Source organism: Rana temporaria, chromosome 11 (assembly GCF_905171775.1).
Source record: "Rana temporaria chromosome 11, aRanTem1.1, whole genome shotgun sequence".
Lineage (NCBI taxonomy): Eukaryota > Metazoa > Chordata > Amphibia > Anura > Ranidae > Rana > Rana temporaria.
In genome coordinates this window covers 34,807,975-34,833,640 of record NC_053499.1, presented here as the reverse complement: position 1 = coordinate 34,833,640, position 25,666 = coordinate 34,807,975, and positions in this window count along the sequence as shown.

The window sequence follows — 25,666 nt, the reverse complement described above, 5'->3', positions numbered from 1 at the left end:
CTTATTTACAACATTTTATAACAGAAACTAAGAAAAAAATGATTTTTCAAAATTTTCTTTTTGTCTTTTTGCATTTGTTTAGCAAAACAATTTAAAACACAGTGGCCATTAATGGCCACCAAAAGAAAGTCTATCTGTGTAAAAAAATTATAACATTTTAGTTTGGGTACAGAGTTGCATGACTGTACCATTGTCATTCAAAGTGCGACAGCACTGAAAGCCGAAAATTGGCCTGGGCAGAAATGGGGTAAAATTTCTCAGTACGCAAGTGGTTAGAATAGAAAACACTTTGATACTTACTACTGATACTCCGGCGTATTTTCAAATTTGCCGCGTCGTATCTTAATTTGTGATTCACAAACAAGATACGACGGCATTTGGCTAAGATCCGACAGGCTTACGGCTTCGTACGCCTTCGGATCTTAGGCAGCAATACTTCGGCCGCCGCTGGGTGGAGTTTGCGTCATTTTCCAGCGTCGGGTATGCAAATTAGCTTTTACGGCGATCCACGAAGGTACTCGCGTGCGTTACGTCGTCGCAAGTCGTTTTTTTCCCGTCGCAAAGCTAAGCCTGCTTTTTCAAGGCTTAACTTTAGACCAGCCTTTTTAAAGTATGGCCTTCGTTCCCACGTCGAATTTCAATTTTTTTTTCCTATGACGTCCGGGAATACGTTACGTACGTCGCCGTTCAAACAATACGTCGGGGCGCCGTAATTTCGAGCAAAGCACGTTGGGAAATTTACTAACGGAGCATGCGCAGAACGTTCGGCGCGGGAGCGCGCCTAATTTAAATGGTACACGCCCCATTTGAATTAGGCGGGCTTGCGCCGGACGGCTTTACGTTACACCGCCGTAAGTTTACACGCAAGTGCTTGGTGAATCAGGCACTTGCGCTGAAAACTTGCGGCGGTGTAACGTAAAGACGATACATTACGCCGCCGCGATTCTTTATGAATCTGGCCCATACTGCCTTTATTCTTGCATAATGATAGAGACTGGTAAACATCTGTCCATTCAACTTAGTTTAATCTGAATATAATATAGTCCACAGGGCTTCCGGGCAAGACTGTAGCCTCTTGTCACATGATTCCCTGTTTTCCTATTTCCCTCTTATGCCGCGTACACACCATCACTTTATGTGATGAAAAAAAATGACGTTTTTAAAAACGTCACTTTAATTGACTGTGTGTGGGGGAAAACGTCGTTTTATGTCTTGTAAAAAACGACCAAAAAAAATTTAAGCATGCTTCAATTTTATGTGTCGTTTTTCAAAAGTGCACTTTTTACTTCACAGAAATTGACCGTGTGTAGCAAAAAACGTCGTTTTCTAAGACGTTTTTTCATCCACGCATGCCCAGAAGCTACTTATGAAGCAAGCTTCAATGGTAAAACGTGGTGGAACGTAACCTCACTTTGCTAGAACATTGTGAGAAAAACGATGGTGTGTAGGCAACTTCGTCTTTGAAAATTGAAGTTTCAAAAACGTAATTTTTTACTTCACAGAAAGTGTCGTTTTTTTTCATCACATAAAGTGATGGTGTGTATGCGGCATTATACTTCAGAGTCAAGTGGGCAGCTGTAGAAATGCAGCTACTGGTAAAAAAGGAACAAAACATGAAGGCTAGAGGTAAAATTACAGAAATTTTTTAGTTAAGTTCACCAAGTAATTTTAAATGCACAAATTGTATGTTTTAACTTTGAATGCAAAATAAAACATGAATTGATGACTATTATAACCATTTACTGCTGAATTTGGGAAAAAAATACCTCATAATTTGCTCAGTTGATCTGGCTTCTTTGATTTAAAATAAATACTAAATTGTTTTTTTTTGTGTGTTTTGTTTTTACATCTTGCAAATAAGCTCTCCATTTGAATAGATGGTTTGCATTTTGTTTAGCAGGAATTGAATGCTAGTTTAAGGCAGATGCTTGTTCCCATAGAACAGTCCTTAAGATTTGCATACTTTTTTCATGTATGATCAGCATGTTACAAAATAACACAGTGGAGGTTATTTACTAAAGGCAAATCCACTTTGCACTACAAGGGCAAACTACACGTGCAAAGTGCACTTGAAATCGCACGGAAAGTGCACTTGGAAGTGCAGTCGCTGTAGATCTGAGGGGTAGATCTGAAATGAGGGGAAGCTCTGCTGATTTTATCATCCAATCATGTGCAAGCTAAAATGCTGTTTTTTATTTTCCTTGCATGTCCCCCTTGAATCTACAGTGACTGCACTTTTAAGTGCACTTTGTACTTTTAGGGCCAGATCCACATACATTTGGATGGGCGCAGCGTATGTGAGATACGCTACTCCGCTGTAACTTCCGTTTTAATTCTTTGAGTCCACAAAGAATTTGCCCTGTAAGTTATGGCGGCGTAGTGTGTCTCTCGGCGCCTAATTCAAATCGGCGAGTAGGTAGCGTGTTTCATTTAAATGAAGCACGTCCCCACGCCGAATGAACTGCGCATGCGCCATCCCTAAATTTCCCGCCGTGCATTGTGCTAAATGACGTCACAACGTCGTTTAACTTAGACGTGAATTACGTCCATCCCTATTCAAATTTCACATTTCGACGCGGGAACGACGGCCATACTTAACACGGCAAGTCTATCTATACGCCGCAAAATGGCAGCTTTAACTATACGCTGGAAAAAGCCGACTAGAGACGCCATAAGAGAATGCGACGGCCGCGCGTACGTTCGTGGATCGTCGGAAAAAGCTAATTTGCATACCCGACGCAGAAAACGACGCGAACTCCACCCAGCGGACGCCGAAGTATTGCATCTACGATCCGAAGGCGTACGAAGCCGCACGCCTGTCGGATCGAACCCAGATGCCGTTGTATCTTGGTTTAAGGATTTAAACTAAAGATACGACGCGGGAAATTTGAAAATACGCCGGCGTATCAGTAGATACGCCGGCGTACTCTCACTGTGCTTTCACACTGGAGCGGTGCCCTGGCAGGACCTCAAACAATTTCCTGCAAGTAGCTTCTTTGAGGTGCTTTAGTGTGTGTATACACCACTCTTAAAGTGCCCCTGCCCACGGAAATCAATGGTCAGTGCCTGAAAAGCGCATTGGCGCTTTGAACCCTTTGGTTGGCCACTAGTGGGGGTTAAATGTACCTCTAAAACAATAGAGACTGAGCACTGCCCGAAGGAGGGGAGAACTCTGGCACTTTGGGGCCCCCACCTCTGCAAAGCACCCTGCGCACCCTGCCTAGGATCAGCCCTGGCAAGGACACTAATGAGGAAGCCTGCAAGATATCGCAGCTGAAAAGGCATAACAAAGGGTCCTTGGGTAGAAGTAATTGCTGGGTCTTATCAATGTGTTTCAACACCTGATCGCAAAAGGTGGAGTTTGCTTGACAGGTCCATAGTCTGTGGAAAAGGGATGGTCTGGAAGTAGCGGACATTTGTAAATTCTCGTCATGTTTTGCGGACATTTTGATACCCCGCAAGGATCTTTTTCCGGTGCGTCTTGGTTGTCAAGGATAGATATCCAGGGTTTGAAAAGAACAATGTGGTATTTCAAAGCCAGATGGGTCTCTCATTCCTCATGAGCTAAGACAGCAGCAGGAGCCACTGACCCCTGCTACTTTCAATTACAGCCAATGAGCCAATGAGGAGAGAGTGGAGGGAGTGGGGCCAAGCCACCGCTCTGTGTGTCCTATGGATGCATAGTGGCTTGATCATGGGGACACTAGCAAAAGTAGGGTTGCCACCTCATCCCTTAAAACCCAAACACATATGAATTGCACAGGTTCTGAGGCTAATTGAATGCACATAAGGCCCAAAGTGAGCTTAATTTCCACCTTAATCGGCCACAGAACCTGTGTAATTAATAGGTGTTCAGTTTTAAAGCGATGTAGTGGCAACTCAAGGCAAAAGAGGAGCCAGGAGCGCCTGCGGGCGAACTGAAAAGAGGTAGATTGGGGCTTCTCTGTGCAAGACCACTGCACAGTGCAGGTAAGTATAACATGTTTATGGTCGTTACCCTCTGAGAGAGAGATGTGGATCACATAAACACGCGACAAGACTTACAACATAAATAGACCTGAAGTGTGCCTTGGTGGTCTGGTCAGTATGCCAAGAAAAGGGGGCATACCCAAGGTAAGTAATGGGTAGTTAATTGAAGAAGGATATGCTGAGAAGTGCCCTGAAAAAGGGAAGGGCGGGAGGGTGTCGAATGCGATTGAATGCGCAGACTCACGGACATGAGGTGAGCTGGGAAGAGTCGGCCCAGTGACGTGTAGTACCGCACACTGAACCGACAAAGAGCATGTGTGAGTGGGCTGCTTAAATACCCTCCGGGCTCCTCCCATAAACTCAGGCCACCATACTGGCCTTCTTATTTGTTTTTTGTTTTTTTATGTACCTTTAATGTCACTTTAAGCCAACACACACTAGCTTCACCCTCTGTGATGAATCACTTTTCTACATCACCATTTTTTAGCTCCTAAAAGCCAGCACCAACACTTCGTGGGGCAGTTGTAGTGTGACTCTTTTCACTAGAATGAGTGCTACCTGCCAAACGTGACAGCAGCGTTCATTTTTTGACATGCATATACACCTGTACAGTTCCCATTGCAGCTTAGGGGGGAGCGATTAAAGCAATGGTTCTCAACTCCTGTCCTCAGGACCCACTAACAGGCCAGATTTTAAGTATTACCTTGGAGAGATGCGGACTAGAATACTGCAATCACTGAGCAGCAAATTGTATCATCTGTGATGTATTTCAGTTATCTTGTAAAGCTGGCCTGTTAGCGGGTCCTGAGTACAGGGGTTGAGAACCACTGGGTTAAAGGGTAGTAAAAATTAGGGCTGTGCAAATTAACTTTTAATCAATTGATTAATCTTTAATTTTTTTGATCGATCAAAATCTTTTTGATCGATTAAAATTCTTTTGATTGGTAGTCACCTCTCCGCCAGCTTCTGGGCCTTCAGGGAGTTACGTCGAAGATCCAGTAACGTCACGGCCACCGGCAGGGCTTGCTGTGTCCATCTGAAGGGCTTCTTTGCTGTGCCTTCATATCTGCATGCCGGCGGAACCTTACTATCTGCCACACGCAAGGGCTGTTACACTTCCCTCTATCACTTCCCTCTATCAACCTGGGATTCTACAGCCATCCACTGGGAGTTGTGATAGTTCCCTTCATGGGACATCTACATACCGACGGACTGATGTTAACCTCTCCTCATCTGGATTCAGCAGTGGTATCGTTGTACACATTTTTATACCAGCATCATACTTATCTACATGTTTTTATGACTGCTTTTGGTACCGTTTGGTATTACTCGCACCATTTTTACAGTTTATAGCTACATTGATTTTATCTCCAGTGCAATATTTATTTGGTTACCTACTTGAAGACTATGAAAGTTTTAATGCTATTCCCATTGAGTGCTGCCTTTGTGTGTTTGTGTATCCTGCTATCCATTTTTCCAGTGGTTGGTAGCTGCACTGGGAATCAGCCTGCAAGGAGATCAGCTAAAAGTAGTTGGATCTGTATGTGCGTTATAATTAACCACTTACCCCCCGGACCATATTGCTGCCCAAAGACCAGAGTACTTTTTGCGATTCGGGACTGCGTCGCTTTAACAGACAATTGCGCGGTCGTGCGACGTGGCTACCAAACAAAATTGGCGTCCTTTTTTTCCCACAAATAGAGCTTTCTTTTGGTGGTATTTGATCACCTCTGCGTTTTTTATTTTTTGCGCTATAAACAAAAATAGAACGACAATTTTGAAAAAAATGAATATTTTTTACTTTTTGCTGTAATAAATATCCCCCAAAAATATATAAAAAAACATTTTTTTTCCTCAGTTTAGGCCGATACGTATTCTTCTACATATTTTTCGTAAAAAAAAATCGCAATAAGCGTTTATTGATTGGTTTGCGCAAAAGTTATAGCGTTTACAAAATAGGGGGTATTTTTATGGCATTTTTATTAATATTTTTTTTACTAGTAATGGCGGCGATCAGCGATTTTTTTTTCGGTATTGCGACATTATGGCGGACACTTCGGACATTTTTGACACATTTTTGGGACCATTGGCATTTTTATAGCGATCAGTGCTATAAAAATGCATTAGATTACTATAAAAATGCCACTGGCAGTGAAGGGGTTAACACTAGGGGGCGAGGAAGGGGTTAAGTATGCCTGGGTGTGTTCTTACTGTGGGGGGGGGGGTGGCCTCACTAGGGGAAACACTGATCCTCGGTTCATACAGTGTATGAACCGAAGAAAAGCATTTCCCCTGCTGACAGGAACGAGAGCTGTGTGTTTACACACACAGCTCCCGTTCCCCGCTCTGTACCGAGCGATCGCGTGTGCCCGGCGGCGATCGCGCCCGCCGGGCACACGCACGGGAGTCGGGGGCGAGCGGGGGGCGCGCGCGCGCGCCTCCGGCGGCGCGCGTGCGCCCCCTAGTGGCGGCTAAAAGGTAGGACGTCATAATACGTGATCTCGCCTAGGAGAGCCACCTTGTGGACGTATTATGACGGTGCGGCGACGGCAAGTAGTTAATCAAAATTAGTCGATTAATCGATTAAAAAAAAAAACGATTAATCGAACAGAAAAATTTTGATCAGTAACAGCCCTAGTAAAAATGCATCTTAACTGTGTATACCAAGCCAAATTATTAATACAAATTATTTAAAGAAAACTGGCAGGATAAAAAAAAAAAAAACAGTGAGTGAATATTACTGACATGACACTGAAAAGCTGCTTACTATCTAGTAGCCATTGATTAGTGTACATAGCATTATAATATATTCATGTAATAATTGTTTTCATAGTCGTTTGCATCTCTCAAAATCTCTTCTCACTTTCTGTCTGGTATGTGCTTACAAGCTTATTACACCTTTTGTTCATTACATGTCTGTTTGTATTTCAACCCTTGTGTATGGTGTGCTGTCTATCCTTTTGTGTCTGCCATGTGCTCTCCGTCACGTCGTGTCATTTGTTTATGATATGCACTAGAGGTTTTTTCTGTTTGCCATTTCTTTATGTCTACAATATGCTCACCATCATATTTGTCCTGATCCAACAAGATCCTATAGCACTTAAGGCATGCTAAAGAAACCTAAAAATCTATAAAATCATACTGTATGTGATAATATGGATTGATGATCCACTTATGCCTTAAAGGTGAGACCACTCAAATGTGATATTTCAATTTACAGCTTACATCTGGCAGGCTGAGTCACTCTTTGGCTTGCTATACGTCTTGAGGTCTTCAGCAGCAAGCCCAACCATAGCTCCTTTCTCTATTCCTATCTACCTTAGCATTTTGGATGTTCTCACAACTCCAGTTGTGCACTCCATAATGTCAAATACATAAAAAAAATGGAGAGTGGGACCTCATTCATTATGGTAAACGAGAATTCAGAACTGACTAAAGGGTAGTTTTTCTGTTTCAAGCATCACTTCATGCATTGACATACCCAGGACTCAAGTCCTGCGGGAACGCGTGGGAACGGAGTTCCTGCACTTTTTTCACAGCAGGAACTCAGTTCCCTTTCCAGGACTAGAGCAGCCGAGAGCAGCCAAGCTGCCCGAGCCAATCCTTCACTAAGCGGCGATGCCCAGCTCGAGTCACTGTCAGGGGCAGGCGAGTTATCGCAGGATTTAGAAAGAACTTGCTTCTTTCTAAATCCAGCGATAACTTGCGGCAGACCTCCGCAATGTCTCCTGGGAACAATGGCAAAAGCTCCCAGGAGACATTGCGGCATCGAGGAAGTGACGGAATACCCGCACACTACCCAATGAATCCATATACAGTTAGCCGCCAGTAACATAAAGGATTACTAAGGTACAGTGGATCGAAAAAAAAACAAAAAAACATGTGGTTTAGTAATTATGCATATGAGCGTATCATTTTTTTTTTGTGGGGGAGTGGATCTTGGGTGAGAGTTCCCACACTTTTTTCCCCAGGACTTGACCCCTGGACATACCTCTTTAAAACCTTGGTCCATTTGGCCAATATAGTCACCTGTTGAATAAGTGCCCTTCACAGACAGCTCAACCTCCAATAAGACATGGCAGTGTAAAGAGTCAATGATCTTCTAAGCTTTCTGCCCACTATGAAGGCTGGTAACTAATTGTGGGAACATGAGAAAAAATCTAAGAATTATCTAAGGACTAAACTAAACAACCCCAACATACAGTTGAACTGGAATATGCCATTTCGAAAATATAGTAATAACAAATTGTAGTCACATTGGATTGCCACTAGATGTCAGAACAAAGATTTGTATACATTACATAATCCAACACATAGGCGATAGATACATCATAAGTGTTCCAGAACAGTAGTGATACCTATAGAAATTTGGAATAAACTGTTAGCGCAAACACTGGTACTACCGAACACTTAAAAAGCGTGCAATGTAAATGTCTAGAAAACAGTCACAGTTTTATAGTCCATATAGTGGTACAAAATGACCAGTCCTAAAAAGGAAGGAGATGGGAAGATGGGAAGATGGTGGGCGGCAGCTGTCCTCAGAGAAAAGCCAACTCTGTTAGGGAAAGACAAGAAAAAAAAAGGGGAAGCGCCACCTAAGTGCAATATGTCAGATACTATGTTTAATCTCAAAAGAAATGCACTTACAATACACAAATACAAAACTGGCTCATCAGGGTCTCAGGTCCATCTAGATCCACGGATCTGCAGGCAGGGAGAGAAATCCATCCTGTGGCCACCAGGAAACAGCCAGGTTCAGCCAGGCCTAGAAGGAGCTTGTCTCTGAGCGCGTAGCCTGTTGTTTCTAGTCTCACCTTCTTCCGGTGCTCTCCCTGGTCCCGCTCTCTGGTAACGTCATCATCTGCACCTCCACGCTGAACCTGGCCGTTTCCTGGTGGCCCAGAGGATGGATTTCTCTCCCTGCCTGCAGATCCGTGGATCTAGATGGACCTGAGACTGGACCGCACCACGCATCATGAGACCCTGATGAGCCGATTTTGTAATTGTGTATTGTAAGTGCATTTCTTTTGAGATTAAACATAGTATCTGACATATTGCAAGTAAGCAAGTAAGAGGACAGATGTCACCGGAACAGATGCCCCCAATGGAAGATTTACCCTCGCTACTGGTGACAACATTTAGGATTTTGGACTTTTTGCAATGGCCCCCAGGACAATTAGAGAGCATAATTCTGCTGTGGGGATGAAGACAGCATAAAATCCTGACAGAGGGTCCAATCCTTATGCCGCGTACACACGGTTGGAATTTCCGATAGAAAAAGTCAGATGGGAGCTTTTCATCGGATATACCAACCGTGTGTATGCCCCATCAGACTTTTTCCGTCAGCATTTCTGACGGACTTAGATAGAGAGCAGGTTCTCTATTTTCCCGACGTAAAATTCTGTTCGTCTGTATGGAATTCCGACGCACTAAAAAAACATGCATGCTCAGAATCAAGTTGACGCATACTTGGAAGCATTGAACTTCATTTTACTCGGCTCGTCGTAGTGTTGTACGTCACCGCGCTCTTGACGGTTGGAATTTGATGTGACCGTGTGTATGCAAGACAGCTTGAGCGGAATTCCGTCTGAGTTTATTCCCGACGGAAAAAATTGTCGTGTGTACAGGGCAATACATCCAAAACTAAAAAAAAAAATTGGTAATACAAACACTCCAAGTACCTTAGCAGCTTGATAGATTAGGCCTTTAATGTCTACAATATCCTCTCCATCCTCTGTATCCATGGTGTAGTCTCTGTCTCCTTGTTCCAGCCATACTGTCCATCCCTCTGTAATTTTATTGCCCTCCTTTGCTGTTCTTGTATCTTGATATGGTCTTTATATTTTTTTGAATTTTCAAATGCTCTTCCTTCTGTGTTTATTTTAGGAACTTGAACACCTGCTGTTGTCTAATGTTGGCTGTCCAGCCCAAGGAATTAGTCTTCAATTGTTGCTGGCTGCTGGGAGGGTATTTAGCTCCTCCTCCTACAGCGTCTACATTGTGCCTGTTTCTGCTGATCCACTGTTCTTGCTACCTGTACTAGCTACCACGTACCTGCTACCCATTTCAGCCCCCATTCCTGACCTGCTTCCTCCCAAACTCGCTACCTATACCTGTTGCCCCAGTACCTTCTACCCATTCAAGTCCCATTTCTGACTTTTCTTGCTCCCCGTTTTTTGGTACCCCCGCCTGTCCTTTCTTTACCTGATTACTCCTTCTTCTCTGTATGCAGTATAGTTAATTAGTCCCACATTTCATGTGTGTCCACTGGGTTTTATATTGGTTGCTATATTAGTATTTTATCTCACGTGTATGTTGTATTCTGTTTTTCTCTGTGTAACTCCATGTATCTGGCTTTGCTAGAACTGCAGGATACCAGCACATGGTGTCCTAACAGTCAGCTATAGCCTCTCCATTTCTTAATGTCTGCTATGAATTCTTCACATCTATGTGTCTGTCATGTGCATTCCATTCCTTTGTGTCTGTTTTGTACTTTCCACTACTTAGTGTCTGCAATATGCTCTCCTTTCCTATGACTGTCTTGTACTCTTTTGTGTCTGGTTCTTGTGCTCCCCTCCCTTTTGTGTTTGTCTGGTATTCTTCAGTTCTTTGTGTCTTCATCTTGTGATGTTGTTCTTTATGTAAATATATTATTCTCTGCAGTTGTATCTTGAAATCCATCACAACCTGACTCTTGGGCAGTGTTTCTCAACTCCCTCTCATCAGGCGCCCCAACAGGTCATGTTTTCGGGATTTACCTTAGATGAAATGGCTGTGGTAATTGCTAAGGCAGTGAAACTGATCAAATCACCTGTGCAAAATAATGGAAAACATGACCTGTTGGGATGCCTTGAGGACTGGAATTGAGAAACACTGCTCTAGGGGATTGATTTAACAAATGCAAATAGGCTGCTGATTTTGTAAAGGAACTTGCATTTTGCAATGGAATTTGCCCCAGAGCTTAGTGAATGAATCGAAGCTCTGCTGGCTTCCATTATCCAATCATGTAAAAGTTATTGGGTATTCTTTGAAATGTGAAGCTTCAGCACATTCACTAAGCTCCGGGGTAACTTCCCTTGCAAAGTGCAACTTCCCTTACTAAGTGAACAGACTATTTATTTTTAGTGAATCACTTTGCAAGAGAATTTTCCATTAGCTTAGTGATTGTGGCGAAAATGCACTTTGCAAAGAATACTCAAACATGTGCAAGAGGAAAAAAAAGTAGGATTTTTGCTTGCACATGATGGAATAATGGAAGTCAGCACAGCTTCCAAATCCCCACATCAGAGAAAATCAACCCCTTATGCCCGGTACACACGATTGGAATTTCCGTAAAGTGAAAAGCTGTACGTCCCTTTGAATTTGCCGCCCGCCGTGTGCCTCAGGAGTGTGCTCGCTGGTCCCGCAAACTCAATGTTTGTTGGTATCCCGCGATTGCAGAACGGGGCTATGTAAACAAGGCATTTCCCTGTTCTGCCTAGTGACATGACAGGGATCTACTGCTCCCTCTCATCGGGAGCAGTGTTCGCTGTCATGTCAGTGGTAGCCCATCTCCCGCAGTTAGAATCATTCCCTAGGACACACTTAACCCCTTGATCGCCCCCTAGTGTTTAATTACTTCCCTGTGAGTGTCATTTATACTGTTTTCAGTGGCTATTTATAGCACTGATCGCTGTATAAATGACAATGATCCCAAATTAGTGTCAAAAGTGTTCGATGTGTCCTCCATAATGTCGCAGTCCCGCCATAATTTTGGCAGATCGCCGCCATTACTAGTACAAAATAAATTATTAATATAAATGCCATAAATATATCTCCTTTTTTGTAGGTGCTATAACTTTTGCGCAAACCAATCAATATACTCTTATTGCGTTTTTTTTTTAACCAAAAATATGTAGAAGAATACATATCGGCCTAAACTGAGGAAACATTTTGTTTTTTTATATATTTTTGGGGGATATTTATTATAGCAAAATTTTAAAAAATATTGCCTTTTTTCAAAACGGTCACTCCTTTTTTGTTTATAGCACAAAAAATAAAAACTGCAGAGGTGATCAAATACCACCAAAAGAAAGCTCTATTTGTGGAAAAAAAAGGATGTCAATTTTGTTTAGGTACAACGTCGGACGGCCGTGCAATTGACAGCTAAAGCGACGCAGTTCCCTAATCGCAAAAAAATGCTCTGGTCAGGAAGGGGGTAAATTCTTCCTGGGGCTGAAGTATTTGATAGAAACACACATCAGGCATTTCTAGGCCCTAAGTATAATGCCGCATACACACCATCACTTTATGTGATGAAAAAAAACTTAATTTTCTGTGAAGTAAAAAACAACGTTTTTGAAACTTCAATTTTCAAAGACGAAGTTGCCTACACAATGCTCTAGCAAAGTGAGGTTACGTTCACCACGTTTTTCCATTGAAGCTCGCTTCATAACTAGCTTCTGGGCATGCGCGGGTGTAAAAACGTTGTTTTAAACTTCGTTTTTTGCTACACACGGTCAATTTCTGTGAAGTAAACGACACATAAAATTGAAGCATGCTTCAAATTTTTGTTGTTGTTTTTTACAAGACATAAAACAACGTTTTCCCCCACACACGGTCATTTAAAGTGACGTTTTTAAAAACGTCGTTTTTTTTCATCACATAAAGTGATGGTGTGTACGCGGCATTAGGCCTCGTACACACGCATGGTTTTCTTGGCAAGAAAGCTGCTGGGAGAGCTTGTAGTTTTTGCATTCATAGTTTACTTGCGAATGAATCATGCGCAGCAATGCTGAATTCAAATAATAGTAGGAGACGGCAGAATATTGTATGTGGGTTTTGGGGATGGGGGCCGAACACTGTGACCGTGTTTCATGTTACACTCTAAGGCCCCTTTCACACTGGGGCGGTTTGCAGGCCCTATTGCGCTAAAAAATAGCGCCTGCAAACCGACCGAGGGCTTTCACACTGGAGCGGTGTGCTAGCAGGACCACTCCAAAAGTCCTGCTAGCCACATCTTTGAAGCCGTGAAGGAGCGGTGTGTTTACCGCTCCTCCACCGCTTTTTTCCATTGAAAGCAATAGGAAACCGCGGCTATACCGCGGCTATACCGCCGGAAATACGCCTCTGCAGAGGTGCATTGGGGGCGGTATTAAACTTTTGTTGGCTGCTAGCGGGGGGTAAAACCGCACCGCTAGTGGCCGAATACCGCCACAATTCCGACGGTAAAGCACCGCTAAAAATGGCGGCGCTTTACCGCCACCGCACCTCCCGTCCCAGTATGGACAGAACATGAAACATTGTCAGAAACGTGGACTTCTCCTTTAACAATATTATTCTATCAAACATACAATTGGAAATACAGAATTCCGATGTACGCATACATTGGGTTTTGTAGAACTTTTTAAATGTAAAAAAAAAAAGAATCAAACTTTTGTTTAAAATAATTTTTTATTATTATTGCTGTTGCTTTGTTTTCCATGGTTTTGATGCAAATAGAAAACAAAATGAAATATAAGTCATTTATTCATATTCAGTTGAATGTGTGAATCATATAGAAGGTAATATTTCTATTTTTTTTTTTTTTTTTTTATGATTTTCCTTTGTTTATGTCTGGCTATGGGTAGCAGCAGAATTATAAAGTGCTTGCTTTGTTGAATGCCAGCTTGATACATGATTACCAATATTTCCCCACTGGAAGCAAAAGACATTACGCTGAGCGTACTTATTTCCCAAGCAGTTCAGGTTTGTGATCAAAAATACTTCCCGAGCCTGAGAGAGATTTTGTAAGAAAATTATTGCCTGATAACAACACACGGCTCACAAAGTAGGCAATTTTCATGATAAGTTATTATACGGAATACTGAAGAATGTATATCAAATGACTTGGCAGGGCAATCAATAGAGATGGCATTGTGTAAAATAAAACCTTCCTACTAACGGAATACTTTAACTTATTCAAGATTTTCAATAAGCCATTTAAGAACAGTGGCCCACACCTTTGCTTCTAAATAGAAAATATTTACCTTCAAAGGTAATTCTAATCTGTAGCAATTTTCCAGTAATAAAAAAGTAATGCCTCTAAAGCCGCGTACACACGACCATTTTTAATGTCCTAGAAAAAACGAAGTTTTCCTCGACGTGATTCTTGTCAAGCCTGCCTTGCATACACACGATCGTGAAAAAAAAAATGCTGGAGCAAAGCGCGGTGGCATACAACACATACGTCGGCACTATAAAGGGGAAGTACCATTCAGATGGCGCCACCCTTTGGGCTGCTTTTATTGATTCTGTGTTAGTAAAAGTTTGGTGAGAGACGATTTGCGCTTTTCAGTCTTCGTGCTTTTCAGTCTGTTACAGCGTGACGAATGTGCTATCTCCATTATGAACGCTAGTTTTACCTGAATGAGTGCTCCTGTCTCATAACTTGCTTCTGAGCATGCACGTTTTTTTCCCCTCGTTAAAGCCTACACACAACCGTTTATCACGACGTGAAAAACAACAAGAAAAATTAGAGCATGTTCTAAATTTTTATTGCCCATTTTTCACGTAAAAAAATCGTTTTAATCGTTTTAATGACCAATTAAAAAAATTGCATTTTTCACGTCATGAAAAACGGTCGTGTGTACGCGGCATAAGGGCTCTTTCACATGGGCGTGTTTTTTTTTGCGGACCTGAACGGGCGCTCCGTTTTCCTCTATGGAGCCGCGGATGTCAGCGGTGACATGCCCGCTGACATCCGACCCGCTCCGATCCGCCAAAGTGTGACAGAGGAAAAACCTACTTTTCCATCCGTCTGGCGGAGCGGATCGGGTGAACACGGACAGACGGTCCGTGTTCATCCGATCCCCCCATAGGGGAGAGCGGAGAAAAGACCGCCCTGTCATCCGCTGGCTCAGCGGGAATCAACGGGAAGAGGCCCCTGTCCCCATCAACATGGGGGCAAGGTGCTTTGGGTTAGGGCGGTGCAAAACAGCTCACTCATCCCCCTCCCTTCCTTACCTGCTGGGCTGAATGCTCGGATAAGGGTCTGGTATGGACTTTGGGGGGGACCCCACGCCATTTTTTTTGTTTTGGCATGGGAGTTCCCCTTAAAATCCATACCAGACCAAAGGGCCTGGTATGGAATTGGGGGGAACCTTACGCCATTTTTTGTTAATTTTGACGTGGGGTTCCCCTTTAAGATCCTCAGAGTACAAGTCGCATGCCAAAGTCAGATGAGTTAAGGCCATCCCCAAACTGTTCCCACAAAGCTGGGAGCATAAAATTGTCCAAAATGTTTGGGTTCAAAGTGATTTTTCAACTAAATAAAGCAGGGATACATGGGTGAATGGGTGAGTTTGCTTTGTATATTAAAAATTTATGAAATAGCGTTTTCAGTTTGTGGTGCTCAGATACATTTTGTTCCACTTTAAAATACCTCTTGCTAGCCTGTGTCTGGCAGTATTTTTCAAGTCATAGAACAAGCATGCTGTAAATGGGTGGCATCAATAGTTCAGAATTCCCTATCTTTGGTTTAAGAATGCATCAAAGCCAATGCATCATCATGACAGCCAAGAAACAAGCATTTTAAGGAGTTAGACTTTCATGATGTTCTCAAAACTGTTTTTTTTTTTTTTTGTCATAGGGTTTACTTTCTAAATCCTTGTCTACCATTGATCACTACTGATACACGTGCAAATTCTTCATTGCTCTTCACCCTGTGACCCTCAGCGCAGGAAAGCAGGTAACTGTGTGGGAAAAGTACAGATATATACAGTATGTTGCATGACATGATGGATCATGTCTTAGGGTTTCATAAATTCTTTTTTTTAACTTCAAAGGTTTTAAATCAATAGACAAACAAAAGTGTCAGCAGCCCTAAAACTGAGTATTTTTACAGAAACTGAAAGGGATTTTGTGAGTGTATTTGGAGTACACTAAACATGCAAACAGAGCCAATAGAGAACATTCTTTGGATTCCTGTAAAATAAGACTCATTATCATGGCCCTCCTTGTGCTGGATGTCCCTCTTGTGGAATAAACCTGTATGTATAGAGCTAGAAAGGTACACGCCGTTCTTAGACAAACATTTAATATGGAAATATACATGCAGCGAACAGGCCATCTGTCCAGGACTATCATTTCTACCATTGCTTGTATACACTTAGGCCCCATTCACACTGAGCATAGCATTTTGAGGCAGAAAGTCCTGCAATTTTGCCGCAATTTTTGCAGCGTTTTTTACCGCATTTTTGTACAGGTCAAAAGGTCACCATGTAAAAAACAGAAAAACGCCCAAATCTGCCTAAAAAAAAAGTCCCAGAACTTGTTTGGGCTTCTGGCTTCAGGCGTTTTGGAGTGGAGATGTGAACCATTTATTTTGATTATTTTTAAGGCTCATAAGAAAGAGATTGTCAAACATAGCACACAGGCAGTGGTGGTCCGTCCATTAAAGGCGCACAGGCGCTGCCTCCCCTTTCCATCATCGCCATCACCTCCTATTTATGGCTCCGGCCCCTTTCAGGATGCCGGGCGCATAAATAACAGCGCAGGTTTTTTATTTTTTTAAGCACCTAATTAAAGCCAGAGGCTCTAATAGGCTTTTAAAATAGGGTGGGCTCCGGACGCAGATCATTGCACTCGGAGTCCACCAAGGTGTGTTAGAATAGTGAATGAATATTCGCTATTCTAACACTGAATCGCCTCTCCGCCAATCAGGATGCATGGGTGTGAGACATGTTTCCAGATTGGCCGAAACAAGAAGGGTTCTGATTGGCCACCGAAGGGGAGGGAGAAGACGGAAGCTGCCGTGCAGGGGAAGGAAAAGCCAGCTTGTGATGCCCGTGGGGGAGAGCCGGGGAAGCCGCATGTGGTTGAGATAAGTGCACCGACCAACCGTACCTACCTGACCCGGGGGGGGGGGGGATTGGGGGGGTTTACGGGTTCACTGTTTGCCACCCCCCCAAAAAAATTACAACCAGCTTGGCACTGGATACGGGGAGCTGGGCACTGCCTTCCTTCTTCATCCGGTCTTCCTTCCAGGTTTGCGTCCTCCGGCCATCTGATTGGCCTTGCCGCGATGCATGTGCGCAGGAGTCACGGACCATCATTGGCTGACTGACAGCCACCGGCACCTTAGCAACCACAGTCATGAGCTGGGAAGTGGTAATTCAGTTGTGGCAGTAGTAATACTGTTAATAACAAATGATTTCTCAAGGTTAGCTTTGGTGGACAGGTGAACAGGCCATTTAGTTCACCTGTTCTCCAAAGCTAAAACAGCTATAGTTTGTGGCAAACACTATATCAACCTGAACCTGATCCTCATTCCTAGAATACACCAAGCCACCTTGCTGTGTTACTAGTCACGGTTTGGCTGATGGGAGAATCAGATGATATAGTCTTAAATTAAAGAGAAAAGTGTGGAAGCTGATCTCTACTTCTAAAATGATTAGTTCCTTAGCTGTCATGCTAATTCTGCGGCAAGTATGCCAGCTTTTTTTCCCCCCAAAACCCATACCAGACCCTTATAGGAAAAATCTTACAGGTTTAGGGCATCTCTCAGGCCTGTTATTTACGAGAATTTATCATTTTTAATCTTTTTAACACTTTCTGTGTTATTAAAAGGGCGACTCCCCGAGCAGAATTAAAATTTAGCACCCTCTAGTGTGCTAAAAAATATAAACAGTTTTTTTTTTCTGTAGTGTAGGACAATTGTTTGCCTTGGCAGGCAGCCGACTGTGTTTTGAATGTGGGTCAAGGAAAGTAACACAAGGAGGCTGGAATGACTCATCCAGCAGCATCTCTGTTACCTCCAGACGAGTAGGAGGAAGGTTAGGGGGAACTGCCTGGAGTATTGATGAGGGGCCAAACCAATCCCTGGCCAAATGGGCTGGCAGGGTGAGGGACCTCTTAAATACCCTGGGTCAGTCCAGAAGGGGCAGTGGAGTTCAGGTGGAAGCTGGAGATGGAGTGCAGAGGAGGCTGTCAGTGGGCCCTTAGGGGTAACCCCCTAGTCTGGGGGGAGCAGGTGTGAGGACAGCAGGAGCCAGCAAGCATGTCCAGGAGATCTCCAGGGAGGAGACATCCGGGTGACTGGTGAGTGAGACAGTCAAAGAGGACTGAGAAGCAGCCTGTGAGGACTAAGGTGTGGCAGTCTGAGATTGTTGTAGAGACAGTCTGAAAGGACTGTGGAAGATTAGCCAGGAGGGCTAGTGAAAAGGGCAGCTGCAGCCAGGTGGGCTGGCAGTGCCTGATGGGGTAGTGCTGGGATTAGTAGCCACAGGAGGGCAGCTGGACAGTGGAACTTTTCTACACACCAAAGGGGCCTATGGTCCCTGCCTGTAAAGAACTTTTAGTGGATCTGACTGAGTGCCTTGTCAGATCCCCTTAACAGTGTTCCAGCTGGGCCTGAGTCTTCTGCTTCTTACAGAAGCTGCAGCAAGTCAGACAGAGCCCTCCCCTTTGTCTTGCTGGAGGATATCCAGCATCATCTATCCCAATCTCCTTCAGGCTCACTGTCCTCGACTTAAACCTTTCATTCATTGGATTTCAGTTATTTCATTTATGGATGCTCAACATCACATGTGGACATTACCTCAGCTTCCCGTTTTCAGGAAGCTATGTACAGCACCCTGCTGGCCCCTCCAGCTAGCCATGATTTGACTGCATTGCATAGACCCAGTCATGATGTAACCAAGTTTAAAACAAGGCATATCATAAAAACAGGTTTTATTTAAGTTTTGTTTTAGCGTGTTGATGGGGGCAGGAAAGAAGTAACCAAGGAAAAATATAAGCAGATTAAAGCGGAGTTCCACCCAAAAGTGGAACTTCCGCTTTAGGTACTCCTTGCCCCCTGACATCCCACATTTAGCATGTCATTTTTTTTGGGGGGGGGGAGTGTGTGTCCTCTTTTTAGTGGGACTTCCTGTCCCACTTTCTCCTTCCTGTCCTTGGCCGCCTAGGCGACTCCTCTTCTTGCCCTAGACGCCCCCCCCTGCCAGCGATCTTCTGGGACACAGATCCCAGAAGATTAGCTGGCCAATGGCAGAGTGCAGCACTACTCGCACATGCGCAGTGCGTGCCTAGCCGTGAAGTCATAAGCTGTCACGGCCGGGTGCCTACAGTAGATATGACAGCGCTGAAGTAGAGGAGGGGGCGAGGAGCTCTGTGCGGCCCCATCGTTGGACCATGGGACAGGTGAGTGTATGTTTATTAAAAGTCAGCAGCTATGTTTTTTGTAGCTGCTGACTTATAATAAACTAAAAAACAGGTGGAACTCCACTTGAAATTTCAGCTTTAACTTTTGATGTTCACCTTTTAAATACATCTTTTAGGAAAACACAATAAACATGATACAAAAAGAAAGACTCTACGCTTACACAGATCAAAACCCCATTGAAAATAACTGCCAACGGTTCTGAAATGTTGTTTAAGAGGCATTAGTATTTAAAAAAAAATGATAGCTCTTTTTCCAGTGTGGAGCTAAAATTCATTGAAGTAAATGAAATAAATTTCAGTAAGCGATAAGATAGCTAGGAAAGCTTTCACGCTGGTAATTAAGCCCAGAGGGTTAAAGTGATGAACTTGACACTGTATTAATGGGATCTTACAATTATAGGCTCCTCTCAAGGTGTCAAGGTGCATTAGAAATCTCTGCACTCAAGGTGTAGCTCTACTTTTTTGCCAAATTGGGATAACACTAGTTATATTTGTTACTGTACATGTTCCCATTCACATAATATAACTTAAAAAAAATGAAATTGCTACTTACTTTTTAAAATTACTTTGGGAATGCTTTGTAAAATGGAACACACATATAGTGGGGGAATTTGTTAATTTGACTGCAAAAGTGGGAATACCTTTTAAACCGACTGTGCAAAGATTAAAGCATTGCCTGTGAAAGAAAACTGCCTAGACAGCCTAGGTCACATGGTCTCTGGCTGCCAATCATACTGCAGAAAGTCAACTGTTAATCAGCATGTATTTATAGAGCCAGCCAACTATGCAGTGCTTTAGTTGAGTTAATGGGATTAAAAAGTAGCCCCTACGCATGTAGAAACTGCAAAGAATGTATACAATAAAGTGTATTTAAATCCAGGAATAAAAATGTATACACTATGTTACCAAAAGTATTAGGGTGCCTGCCATTACACCAGTGGTGCCCAACCTTTTCAAGAGCGAGGGTCACTTTAGCCACTTGGTAACCGGTCGCGGGCCACAATGAGTGATACGGGTAGATGACAGGTCTGTTTCCACTCTGCAGACACAGCCCACTCTCCTCTATGGGCCCTCAAGTCCAATCTGCCCAGACAGAAGGGGATAGATCCCCTTCTGTTTTTTTAAGCAGATCTCATTGGAGATAGGCAGGTGTGGGGCCTAAGGCTACTTTCACACTGATGCACTGGGATTTTCCTTCACCTCAACTGACCTCAATCTTAACTTCGTCCTCAGGATTCCTGCCAGTATCTCTGGCTGCTGCTGTTCCCCAGGCAGGTATGGCTGTTGGCTGCTGCTGCTGTCCCCTAGGGGGTATGACTGGCAGCTGCTGCTGGCTGTCCTCCAGGGCAGGTACTGCTAGTGGGTGCTGCTGGTAGGTACTGCTGGTGGGTACTTCTGACTGGTACTGCTGGTGGGTGCTGCTGGCTGGTACTGCTGGTAGGTGCTGCTGGCTGGTGCTGCTGGTGGGTACTGCTAATTGTCACTGCTCATGGGTACCACTGGCTGGTAATGCTGGTAAATACTGCTGGCCGTATACTGCTGGTGGGTACTGCTGGCTGCTACTTCTGGTGGGTATTGCTGGTGGGTATGCTGGTTGGTACTGTTGGTGGGTATGCTGGCTGGTACTGCCGGTGGGTACTGCTGGTGGGTATTGCTGGCTGGTACTGCCGGTGGGTACTGCTGCTGGTGGGTACTGCCAGTGGGTACTGTTGGTGGAAATGGAAAGAAAAAAAAAAGTCTAAAAGTTAATAATACTTTATTAAACATAAATGACTAAACGATGCACTTTTTTTAATGACATTTTTTTAGTAGCACTAAATATCTGAGAGAAAGATAATGTTTTTTCCAATGTTTTTGCCATGAAGATATGCTTCATTGTGTGCTCCAAAAAGCCAATAACATGAGCAAAAATTAATTAATTGAGCTTTGCGTAGCTGAAACTACATATGCTATAACTACATGTGCTAGGAAAACCTGCTATGCCCATCAGGGCTTCCTGGGCATTAGCCAATTGGAAGGCAAGCCTGAATGTGTGTTTACTTAAAATGACTAATGGGCTTTTGCATTACTCTTTGGATAATGCAAGATGTACATTATTTGTCATGAGAAATTCCCTCACTGCTACCTGGCAACATGCTAGACATACTCTTCTGGTCCTCTTTTATATACAGGATCTGAGTAAACTGACATGAAATGGTAAACTGTTCTTATACAAAAAATATACAAACACCTCCTTATTGCTTGGGGGTAACATAACGGCTGGAGCACTAAAGGACTCCTAAAGTAAAATGCGTGCATTCATTTTGAGCTTTACCATTCAGCTACATTACGTAACAGTTGCACTAATGTGATATCATTTTAATCATCGAAGTGTTGATTATATTTTGGGGATGCGTAAATTATGTATATGTTACGTTGGGAAAAACTACAGGTGAATGCAATTTTTTCTAACTTTGTACTGTGCAAAACCATCAGAAAATGTATATGCATCCAAATTTGCTACCAAATTAAATATCAATCTGCTCTTGAAAAATGTATAATACGTTAGGGTAGATTATAAATCCTTCCATATTAATTAGAACTTTAAAATGCAGTCAACCCCACTCTAGAGATCTTCACTGTGTTTTGTATAGTGACCAATGGGTCCACTGCACATAGTAAAAAAAAGGAAAGTCGCGCTAATGAAAATTAATAAAAATATAGTGAAGCACCAGTGACTAATAGTTAGAAACAATTCAATATATGGTGGTAAACGCCAACAATATTGTAAGTGCAAACTGTGAATATCTACTAAATATCATAAATGTCTCTGCAATTGATATGGACAAATTGACAATCTAGGTAAGTCAAGGGATTATAAAGCAGTCCACAGGTGTAGTGATGAAAAGGAATCCTAGGTAGCAGTGATAGCAACCACGCTGTGTTCAGAACAAACAGGAGACCTCCACCACAGATAACACTGACTCTTACCAGAATTCAGTGAATAATAAGCATAAAATCAAATCCAGCAGCAGCCAAAATGGTTATCTTCAACCAGCGATATCCATATATTAGTAATCACCATTAAAATCCAAGCTCCATAGATATGCAAGAAAACACCAAGAGGGGAATATAGCGTAATACTGCGCTGATTTATTGTAACATAGAACAGCTAAATGCTTACTTACATTTCCAAAGATAAAATAGGCATCAAGCGGGCATAAAATTAGATAGCAAAGCAAAAAAACAACACAGCCGGCCGGACTGTGTGTAGGCGTGCGTCCGGAATATCCGGATCCTTACTCTTAGCAAACGCGGTAACGTCAGGGCGTCTCCTCCCGACGTTTCGTCACGATAGGGACGTGTTCACGGGGTAAGGAGACGCCCCAACTCACCGCACATATATCGAACAAAGGGGCGGAGCCAACCCGGGGGCAGATCCAATCACGATCGCTCATCCTCCATTTTGACTCCTGGAAACCTGCAACGTCTGCTAGTGCAAACCGCTGCCACAGTAAGGGAAAAAAGGTACATTTTCCCCTGAAACAAAAAAAACATTTATTTAAAAACTTCTAATAGGACTCGCAATCCTAGAAGCCGGAAGGTCAAGGGAAATAGACTAATATAAAAAAAGGATATAATCCTCATACAACTATAGCCAAATACAATGCTACCAGCGCATTGATCCCTGTCTTAACCGGTCCTCTAAAATTTAAAGCAAACAAAAGCATATGGAAAATGCGAACACCGGAGTCCACCCCAGGTTGTCTACACCCCCATGTACATGGATTGACATGTAAAATTAATACAGTAAGCAATCCTATCTAGGTAAGACAACAAACTATATAACAATAACAGAATTAGACGTCTATGTTTACATTGAATATATACAAAAATAAATATAAAAAATATATAAATATAAAAATATCACATTAGTCAGTGGAATATTCATGATTCCACTGCACATACCCACCTCTCACCCTATTCATTCCTTTAAATTGGTCTATACTGTTATGGTAGTGTCTCCTAACAGTATAGCCCTACCCGCAGTGGTTGCACTAGCTAGCAACCCCTTTACATTTCTATTGCTTTAAAAAACGACTTTCCCTGTAAAAAAAAAAAATACCGTATTTGCCGGCGTATAAGACGACTGGGCGTATAAGACGACCCCCTAATTTTCCAGCCAAAATGTTGGTTTTGGGATATACTCGCCGTATAAGACTACCCCCTTCCTACTAGTCATGCCTCGCCTCACGGTGCCACCATTACATGCCAGACTGTGTCACTACATGCCAGACTGTGCCCCATTACATGCCAGACTATGCCCCATTACATGCCAGACTATGCCCCATTACATGCCAGACTGTGCCCCATTACATGCCAGACTGTGCCCCATTACATGCCAGACTGTGCCCCATTACATGCCAGACTGTGCCCCATTACATGCCAGACTGTGCCCCATTACATGCCAGACTGTGCCCTTACCTTATCCCAAGACATGCAGAATCGCGGCCGTACGATTTTTCAAAAGCCGCGCCTTCTACGTCTTCTGTTCCATGATAGGCAGAAACACTCAGCTTCCGAGGACGAGAGGGCCTCCGTGAAAGGCGGACACTAAACACAGGACGAGAGAGCCTCCGTGATAGGTGGACACTGAACACAGTGCCTCCTGGGAAGCTGAGTGTTTCCTATCACGGAACAGAAGACGTAGGAGGCGCGGCTTTTGAAAAATCGAACGGCCGCGATTCTGGGATAAGGTAAGGTTAGGTTACCGGCGTATAAGACGACCCCCGACTTTTAAGAAGATTTTAAGGGGTTAGAAAGTCCTCTTACACGCCGGAAAATACGGTAAATATATACGCGTGTGAAATGTACAATCCCTGGCCACTTTATTAGGTACACCTTTCTAGTACAGGGTTGGACCCCATTTTATCTTAAGAACTGCTTTAATTCTTCATGGCATAGATTCAACAATGTGTTGGAAATCAAGAATAGTGGGCAGTCATCAGTATACCATTAGACAAATATCTTATAGCACCAACAACCTTATTTTTGGAAAATATTGAAAGAAGGGGATATGGGATTTTAAAGGTGCTAGAGATACATACTTTACAACATACTTTATAAAAAATAGAAAATATTTTATTAATAACAGTAAATAAAAAAAATGATAAATACTAATCATTGACCATTACAGGCATACATCTTATACCTAACATGTAACAGTGGTAGATTGTATACAGTTGAAAGTAGCGTCCATTTCTGTTCGACAGTTTCGCCTGTAAGGCTTCATCAGGAGATTTAGGTCCTCAGGTTCCTCAGAGATTTAGGTCCATAGTGACACGATCACACAGTTTCTGCAGATATATATAGTGACGATACATCTGCCGTCACTAGGTAGATCTCAGATTTCTCTGATAATGTAATTTTACTTAAAGATTGTAAGAAGTCTTTAGTATATGCTTTGGTGCTAGTTACACTAGACTGCAGGAAGCAGTCCAAATACTTTCCCAATCTGTCTTAAACTGAGCCAATACTGTCGGGCAGGAGGGTTCAGTATATTTTTATGGACCTTTGGAAGGGTATATATATATATATATATATATATATATATATATATATACACACGATCGGTCAAACTGATGAGAACGGTCTGATGGACAGTTTTCATCAGACCAAACCGATCTTGTGTAGGCCCCATCGGTTATTTATCCGTCGGTTAAAAAAATTAAATCTTGTTTTAAATTTAACCTATGCGCACAAAGCACTTTAAATAATATAGTAGTGGAGGGAGGGCTTAGCCCCCCCCCTCTTCCTTTGGTGTTTTTTTTTGTTGTTGTTGTTTGTCCCCCTTAAATAGTAACACTTAGAGTCACAGGAAATATTAAAAGATAGAATATGAGGTAAATGTGCACGGAGCACTTTTAGATTAGGGTAGTGGGGGTGGGTTTAGTTCCCTCCCCCTCCCCCCTTTTTTTTTTATCTTCTTCCCTTCCTCTCTCTCCCCAGGGGGGAAGGTGGGGCCAGAGGGTAAAAGGGAAAGGAAAAGGAAAAAGAGATGAAAGATCGGGAGGTGTAGAATAGACCCAGGATGTTAATGTTGTTATTGTTGTTATTTCTGTTATTTATGTATATGTAATGTATATGTAATGTTGTTGTATTTTAAATGTGATCCTTTTTTGTATGGAAATGTAATGTGAAGTATATTTATGTTTCTTAAAAAACGTTGAAAAAAAAAATTAAAATTAATTTAATTAAAAATCCACGCATGCTCAGAATCAAGTCGACGCATGCTTGGAAGCATTGAACTTCGTTTTTTTCAGCACGTTGTTGTGTTTTACGTCACCACGTCCTGACACGATCAGTTTTTAAACTGATGGTGTGTAGGCACGACTGACCATCAGTCAGCTTCATCGGTTAACCGATGGAAAAATCCATCAGACCGTTTTCATCGGATGGACCGATCGTGTGTACGCGGCATTAAACTCTGTACCAGATATATTTTTTCTTTCTTTGCTAATACCCTCTTGTCATACCC